We start from the raw sequence: 8,757 nt of genomic DNA on the forward strand, positions 1-8,757 counted from the left end.
TCCAAAGGTGCGTGTATTCTGGCGGCGAGTTCTTCATGGAATTTTGCCAGATGAGTGCACACTCCAACATCGACACATACGTGATATTAGCACGTGTAAGCTATGTCAGTCACGGGAGGAAGATCTGTAGCATGCCCTCATACATTGCTCACATGCTCGAGGGTTTTGGGAGGAAGCACGCCAACTGATGGACATCAAACTCCCGCGGATCCATCCTTCCACATGGGCGACTGACATCTTATGCGGACCAAATTTCTCAACACAAGAACAAGCAACGATCATCACAGTGATGTGGTCCATCTGGACATCACGCAATCGTTGGACACATGACGACAATAAATTGGATCCAACCAACTCGATGCGGCTCACTGATGACTGTGATCTGCGTTGAGTTTCCCATGAAGAGGAACGGGTTATCGCAGCACAATGCGGGTAAGTATTTCCCTCAGTTATGAAACCAAGGTTTATGGAACCAATAGGAATACCAATCCTCAATCGTCTTCAGCGACTGCACACAAAGAAACAAACAACTTGCACCCAACGCGGGCAAGAGGGTTGTGAGTCCCCTTGATCTCGTTATTTGCAAGCAAATGAGGTGTCTAGATAATTATTGATAATTGTAAATTGCAAAATAAAATGAAACACAAATAATGTTCGCAAGGTAGTAGTAGCGTTTGTAAATATATAAGTGAATAGACCCGGGGACCGTAGTGTTCCCTAGTGGCATCTCTCATGGCAAAGGCATATGGTTGGTAAACAAATTACTGTTGGGAAATTTATAGAACAACGATTAATTATGCGATTTTCACGGCAATGATCATGTGTATATAGGCACCATGTCCATAAGAAAATAGGCTAACTCCTGCCTGCACATATTACTATTACTCCACTTCAAGAGCGCTTCTATGCTTGCCTCTCTATGTATTAAGTAAAAACAGAGTAATGCTTGGAGAACAATGACATGATGTAGACAAACTAAACTCAATTAATATGAATAAACCCCATCGTTTTATCCTTAGTAGCAGCAACACAAAGACGCATCTTGTCCCCTTCTGTCACTGGGATATAGAAATTCGCCAGGTTGAACCTACTACAACGCACCACTCCCACTGAAGAAGTATTAATCTAGTTGGCCAAACTATCTCAATAGATCGGAGAGCATTACGAAGCTATAATGATCATCCAATTAAGAATCATAATAATCAGAGGTGACTCAAATACCTTTCATGAATAATTTGAACATAAACCCACAATTCATTGGATCCCAACAAACACACCATACATAGTGATTACATCGGATTGATCAAAGCGAAGATGCGATGAACTTGGTATTGAAGATCATAAGAGAGAGAGATTTCCATCTAGGTACTGCCTACGGACCCGTAGGTCTTTGGTGAACTACTCACACATCATGGTGAGGGCAGCAAGGTTGATGTAGAGGCCCTCCGTGATTGATCTCCCCTCCGGTAGATCGCCGGAACGGAGGTTTAGATGGCCTCCCGCCGGAACAGATACTTGCGGTGATAGAAAAAGTGTTTCGGGAGTGCTCTTAGGGTTTTCGGAATATTTGTGAATTTATAGGCCAGAGAGGGACGCCGGGAGGCATCCAGGGGGCGCACAAGCCATCAGGCTCGGCCGCCCCCTGTTGGCTTGTGCCTCCCTCGTGCGGCCTCTTGTCCACTTCCGATGTTTGCAGGTCTTCTTATGGTCCGGAAAAAATCATATTAAAGTTTCATGGCATTTGGACTTCGTTTGGTAGGGTAAACTTGCAAATACTACAGGAATCAGCTATTTTGATGATAGGTATAATCTTTGCCGTCAGCAAATCGTCGGGGCAGACGGCAAACGGGAAGTTTGCCGTCATGGGCAGACGGCAAAGAGCTATTATCGCCAAAAATCACAAAAAGCAGACGACAAAAAAAACCACACGACAAAAAATAGTTTTTCCGTCAACTATTTGGGTAGATGACGGCAAAGGCAGGATTTTTGCCGTCTACTTATGCTACGGATGACGGCAAAAAAGATGTCCACATTCCTGTTAACTGACCCAAACGACAGGCAGTTTTGCCGTCTTGGATTAGCAAGAGAAGACGGCAAAAATTAGTCTTTGCCGTCAGGTACGTCGTTATGAAGACGGCAAAGACTAAAAACACAGGTGGGCTACCTCCCGCGAGTGGAAAAAGAACACACCGGATAAAAAACAATGAGCGCAGCAGCCCCTCCCTCTCGCGACTGGTGGTTCCCTCCCTCTGGTGAAAATATCTAGGGTTCACAGCCGCCGTCGCCGGTGCCCTCCCCGGCCGCCATCTTCCATATGCGCGACATGGCGGGAGGGTAGGCCACCTCCGGTCGGGCCTCCCTCCACCACCGCGAGTGCCCTCCCCGACTGACACCGCCGTTGCCCTCCCCGGCCGCCGTCGTCCGTCTGCGCGATATGGCGGGAGGGTAGGCCACCTCCGGCCGGGCCTCCCTCCACCACACCTCCGGTCGGGCCTCCCTCCAGCACCGCCAGTGCCCTCCCCGGCTGACGCCTCCGGTAGGCCTCCCTCCACCACACCTCCCAGCCACCGCCGTCGGGCCTCTCTCCACCACACTACCGGTCGGACCTCCCTGCATGTCTCCGGTCGCCACCAGCGCCCTCCTCCCATTGGTAACAAAGCTCAGACTTGGCCACCAGTGCCCTCCTAGTTTTGCTCACCGTTCACATATTTGTTGTCTCCTACTAATGCCATGTCCTTCATGGATTACATCATATAGATTGATAGCCAAGATTCATTTATCGGAGTCCATCAGGTGGATGGATGCCAAGGGGAAAATAAATTATCAAGGAGACAAATTAATGGAAAGCATTATCAGTAGAGAAGTGTCAGTAAATAAATTGAATTTATGTGTGGGTCTGCTTCTGTAAATAGCATTGAACAACATCAAAACTGAACTATGTATGTTGTGTCTTCCTAAGCATTCACATGCATGGGCTAAAAATGCAATGATACATATTTGATTCAGAAATAGGACAGAAAGTAAAAACACTTCCTTTATATATTCCAAGCAGATCAGACATGAAATTTATATGGATTGCTTATCTTGTCCGGTGATTGATTTGGTTTCAAGCATTTAGACCAATCGTCTCATCCTCGTCCAATGTAGTGGTAAAATATAATAAGACACACACACACACACATCTTAAGATGATTGTTCTCATGCATATATATTGGCTGGAGTGTGGATTACCTGGAAGAAGTATATATTAAATATATTAGGTAAAGATATATTAAAGGAGTGTAATTCCTATTGATTGGTGACATAGTTGTAAAAAACATAAACTGCATACACTATATGTATGACACTATATGATGCATGTCCTCTACTGACCGCAGCATTGCCTGAGCGGCATGCACCTTTTTATAATGCGATGGTTCTAGAATACATTGGAGGGAGATGATTGGTACTGTTCATGCGAATCTCATTGCTTTGAACCGTTAGATTGAGGATACCAACGATCAGGATCATGATCTCGATCCATTCAAAACTGATACACTATATAATGGTATAGATAAGACATCATGGATTTAAAGTTTGATCATAGATTTAATATAAACACAAACTATATTTCATAACTATTTTGGTCCTCTCCCCGGCCGCCGCCGGTGCTATACATGTTGCCAATTAATCCTTGTGATGAATTAGTGCTGATGTTGGTTGTGCCGGTGCTTTTCATGTGCAGGGATCTTCTCTTCGTCTCGAGGAGCACCGTCGGTCCCGTTGTCGTTGCCCTCGTCGTTTGACTTCCGCATCTACAATCTAGGTGTGAGCTCGACTATCATCTCCCCCCTTCCCTATTTACTCTGTTCCGTCGTCATCTGATGCATCTAGAGTTTTATTTCATGTCAAGTCTTGTAACCTAGGCGTCTCCTGTTCGAAAGGGTGGCACCTATAAATATGCATGTATTTGCATATTTATAACCGTCATCCTTTCGAATTGTCCACATTATCCATGGACAGCCCGAGTACATGTAGATTGGGTTTCGTTTCCCGTGCTCTCTACTTCCGTTCGAGGAAAATTTCGTCAGCACCACCCCGTTGTTCTCCCGGTACACATTCTCTCGGCTTGTTGTCGAGACGTGTACCAGGAGAACAGCGGGAAGGTGCTGCTGAAATTTTGCCTTGGACCGGAGTAGAGCACAGGGAACGAACCCAATCTACACGTGCTCGGGTGGGATTAGGACCCATCTTTACCTATTAGAGATAGGATTGAATCCATGAATGTTGGTTTCCCTTTTGTATGATAAAAAATAAAACTATGGCGTAAATAATATGAAAAAAGTAATTAGTTATGTATCTACATGTAATTACATTATATCTAACTTGATGAATCTGAACAAAATACCCGTATTGTTAGTGCAAGTAGCACTATGGATGATCGTGAGTGGATGTACACTGGCCACCCTAGTCAGGTTGGCATGACCGCTGAGTGGGTGGACAAGACCAATAAATTCATAGAGGCAACATTTGCTAGTGGCAAGAGAAAAATTTGGTGTCCCTGCTTGGAGTGCAAAAACTATAAAGAACAGACAAAGAAGACGATGTCTTTACATCTGCAGAAGCATGGGTTTAAGCCTGGGTATAAATGGTGGACCTTTCACGGCGAGACTAAACGTAGCAGAGAGGAGGTCGTTCGTCGGCACACCAACGATGACAGTACCGGGATCGATGTCATGGTAGCAGACTTCAACGATGCACGTGATGCGGGATCAGAGGAAGAACCAGAGGAGTCCGCGAGGGCGTCCTTAGAAATGCTGAATTCATCACAACAACCTCTTCACGACTACACAGATCAATGCCAGTTGGATGCCATCGGACAAGCAATGTCTATGAAGACCCAGTTCAACATGAGCAGAGATAACTTTGATTCAATGATGACCTCTTGGGGCCGCCCTCTCCCTGAAGGGCACAAACTGCCTAAAAGTTGGTACGAAGCGAAGAAAACCCTACGTGCACTTAAGATGCCGTATGAGCAGATACACGCTTGCCCAAACGGATGTGTCTTATTTACGAAAGAGTATGCAGACGACAAATACTGTGTCAAGTGCGGCTCCTATAGGTATACCGAGAGAGTCCTCCCTGATGGTACGAAGAAGCATACCAAATTCCCCACAAATGTTCTTCGATATCTTCCAATCCTGCCAAGACTTCAACGCCTTTACTTGAATGAAGATACGGCCTTACAGATGGTATGGCACAAATATGGGATAAGACGCGACAAGGATGATCATGGGAGACCAATGTTGATACATCCGTCTTGTGCCCAAGCATGGAAGAATTTCGATCGATTACATCCTGAGAAAGCAAAAGAGGCAAGGAATCCACGAGTCGCCATCGGACTCGATGGGTTCAACCCGTTCGGTTTTGTCTCAAAGACATATAGTTGTTGGCATGTGTTTGTTGTTCCCCTCAACCTCTCCCCAGGCGTCCTAATGCAACGCAAGCACATATTCCTATCATTGATAATTCCAGGGCCCAAGTATCCGGGAAAGAATATAAATGTGTACCTCCAGCCATTGATAGATGAGTTGAAAGAAGCTTGGGTGAATGGGATACAGACATACGACGTTGCTAGCAAGAAGAACTTCAATATGCATGTTTGGTACCTGTACTCAATGCATGACCTACCGGCGTTTTCACTTTTCATGGGGTGGTCTGTGCATGGGAGGTTCCCATGCCCTAGATGCAAGGCAAATCTTCAGTGTCGTTGGCTGCAACATGGTCGCAAGTATTCTTGCTTTGATTTCCATAGACAACATTTGTTGCCCGACCATCCATTCACACAAGACAAGAAGAACTTCATGAAAGGTGAAGTTGTCGAACACTCGGCACCACCTGAGATGACGGGTGAACAGATTCGTAATCAACTAGATGCTCTCGAGCCTGATCCCATCCGTCCAGGGTATTTCTTGGGATATAATGAAGAACATGCCTGGACTCATAGGCCATGCTTCTGGTATCTCCCCTACTTCCATCAGCTCGAGCTTCCACATAACATTGATGTAATGCACACTGAAAAGAATATCGCCGAGGCCATTTTTGGCACATTGTTCAACATTTCTGAGAATACGAAGGACAATACTAAGGCTAGACTAGATGTGATGAAGCTATGTCATAGACCCGAACAAAACTTGCGGCAACGCATGGATCGGAAGAAATGGACGACGCCACGGGCTAGGTTTGTTCTTGCAAGGGAAGGGAACGAAAGAAGGAGATACTCATGTGGTTCAAAACTTTGGTGTTCCCTGATGGGTATGCAGCGAATCTAATGAGAGCAGTGAATCTTGATAAATTGAAGCTCAACGGGTTGAAGAGTCATGATTGGCACATATGGCTTGAGCGGTTAATGCCGGTGATGATTCGAGGCTATATCCGTGAGGACGATTGGGAAGTATTGGCAGACCTTAGCTATTTCTTTCGTGTTCTTTGTGCTAAAGAAGTATCTCCTACTGTGATAGATGACATGGAAAAATGGGCACCCGAGTTGCTCTGCAAGCTAGAGAAGATAATTCCACCAGGCTTCTTTAATCCGATGGAACATATGATTTTACACCTCCCATCTGAGGCAAGATTGGGTGGCCCTGTGCAGAACCGTTGGTGCTATGGACTTGAGAGAATGCAAAAGACTCTTCGAGCTAAATGTAGAAATAAATGTAGAATTGAAGCATCCATAGCCGAGGCATTCTTGACGGAAGAGGTGACAAACTTCACGACATCACGCTATGGGGCCAATATTCCAAGCTTGCATAATGCGAAGTCTCGTTACAATACCGGCGACCCCAAACATGAATCCACTCTCAGCCTCTTCAAAGGGCAACTCAGACCTGTGGGTGCTTCTGGTTCAAAGAATCTGGATGTGAAAGAGTGGAGCTTGCTTATGTTGTATATCCTCACCAACTTAAAAGAAGTGTGGCCATACATTGAGTAAGTGATTGGTACATCATGTAACACTTACTCATATGTTTGTGTCTAACTCCGCTCATTTCTCATTGCTCAGTGATTTCGTTGCTCAATTCTCAAATGGAGGGGTCGAACGTGATTCACTCGAAGAGTATGAGCTTCTTGCTGGCAACGGAGACGACAATTACGGTTTCATTTCTTGGTTCAAAGGAAAGGTATGTATACTTCTTATTATGGAAGAACCTAAGTTGGTATTACGTGCGACTAATTCACCGATCCTTCTCTCTTAAACTTGTAGGGCACGTCAATATTGGACAACGAGTTGAAACACGTTGCTAATGGCTTTGACTATAAGGTCGATACGTTCGAGAGATACAACATCAATGGATATCACTTCCGCACACATGAGAACGAGGAACGTCGGGCCGTTCTAAAATCAAGAAACACAGGAGTGTCGGCTATTTGCAATGGAGTTGAGTATTATGGAAGACTTGATGAAATATATGAACTGCATTACTTTGGGGCAAATCCTCCAAAAGTCATTGTCTTTAAATGCCATTGGTTCGATCCGGAGAAGGTTAGGCGGAGAGATGATATTGGGCTAGTTGAAATTTGACAAGACAGCAAATTAGAATGCGAGGATGTCTATATTGTGGCTCAACAAGCGACACAAGTTTTCTATCTCAAGTACGCATGTCAAAAGAAGGCGCATCTTAAGGGTTGGGATGTCGTGTATGATGTGCCGCCACATGGTAAACAATGTTCTCCCAGTGAAGAGGATTATCAACCTCACATCAACCCTCACACATATGATGGAGAATTCTTCCAAGAAGAACATGGGCCTAGAGGCCGTCGCAACATCAATGCATCCATGGAAGTACACATTGATAGTGATGATGACGAAGAAGAAGAAGAAGAAGAGGAAGAAGAGGAAGAAGAAGAGGTTACAAACATGGAGGACCTATCCATGCTTGAGCAGTTACGTCAAGGAATTGCCAATGATAGTGATGATGACGGCCAACACTCTGACGACATCTTTGACGACACGCGTGATACTGATGATGACGAAGAAGCGAAAGAGGAAGAAGAAGAGTCGGATTGTGGTCCAGATGATCCCGACTATTCTTAGTTGTAATGTTGAGTTGTAATGTTGATTTTGTACTAGTTGCTTTACCATGACCCCGAACATGCTGTAATGTTGAATTTGTAATATTTTGAACTTGTGCTTATTTGTTTGAACTATAAAGTTGTATTTGTGCTATAATCGCCTTAATTTGTAATTCTCATTTGTGATTTTTTTGAACTTATGCTTATTTATTTGAACTGTACTGTTGTATTCGTACTAATTGCTTTACTATTTGTTGTAGCAGGTGAGTTAAGCATGGTGGGACCACATAGGAAAAGGACTGCTAGTGCTCCAGCAGAGAAGGCCCCACTCAAGATAGCAAGAAATCTGATCACTAGTTTTCTCGCCGATCCTCTTGAGGCACCCTCCCATGCTCAGCCTCATCGAGGAAGAGGTCGAGTAAAAGGTGGACGTGGAGGAAAGGGTAAGACAAATCCGGTCCGGCCTTCCTCGCCACCACCTACCGCGGCACCGCCTGAGGAGGTCAGGTTGGAGGAGCCGGTGTCTCACTCCCCCTTGCCCAAGGACGAGCCGGTGTCTCACTCCCCCTTGCCCGAGGACAAGCCGGTGTCTCACTCCCCCGTGCGTGAGGACGTGACAATGTCTCACTCCCCCGTGCGTGAGGACAAGATGATGTCTCACTCCCCCGTGCCCGAGGACGAGATGATGTCTCACTCCCCCATTCCTGA

The sequence above is a fragment of the Hordeum vulgare genome, chromosome 6H (genome assembly GCF_904849725.1).
Source record: "Hordeum vulgare subsp. vulgare chromosome 6H, MorexV3_pseudomolecules_assembly, whole genome shotgun sequence".
In the NCBI taxonomy this organism is placed as follows: Eukaryota; Viridiplantae; Streptophyta; class Magnoliopsida; order Poales; family Poaceae; genus Hordeum; species Hordeum vulgare.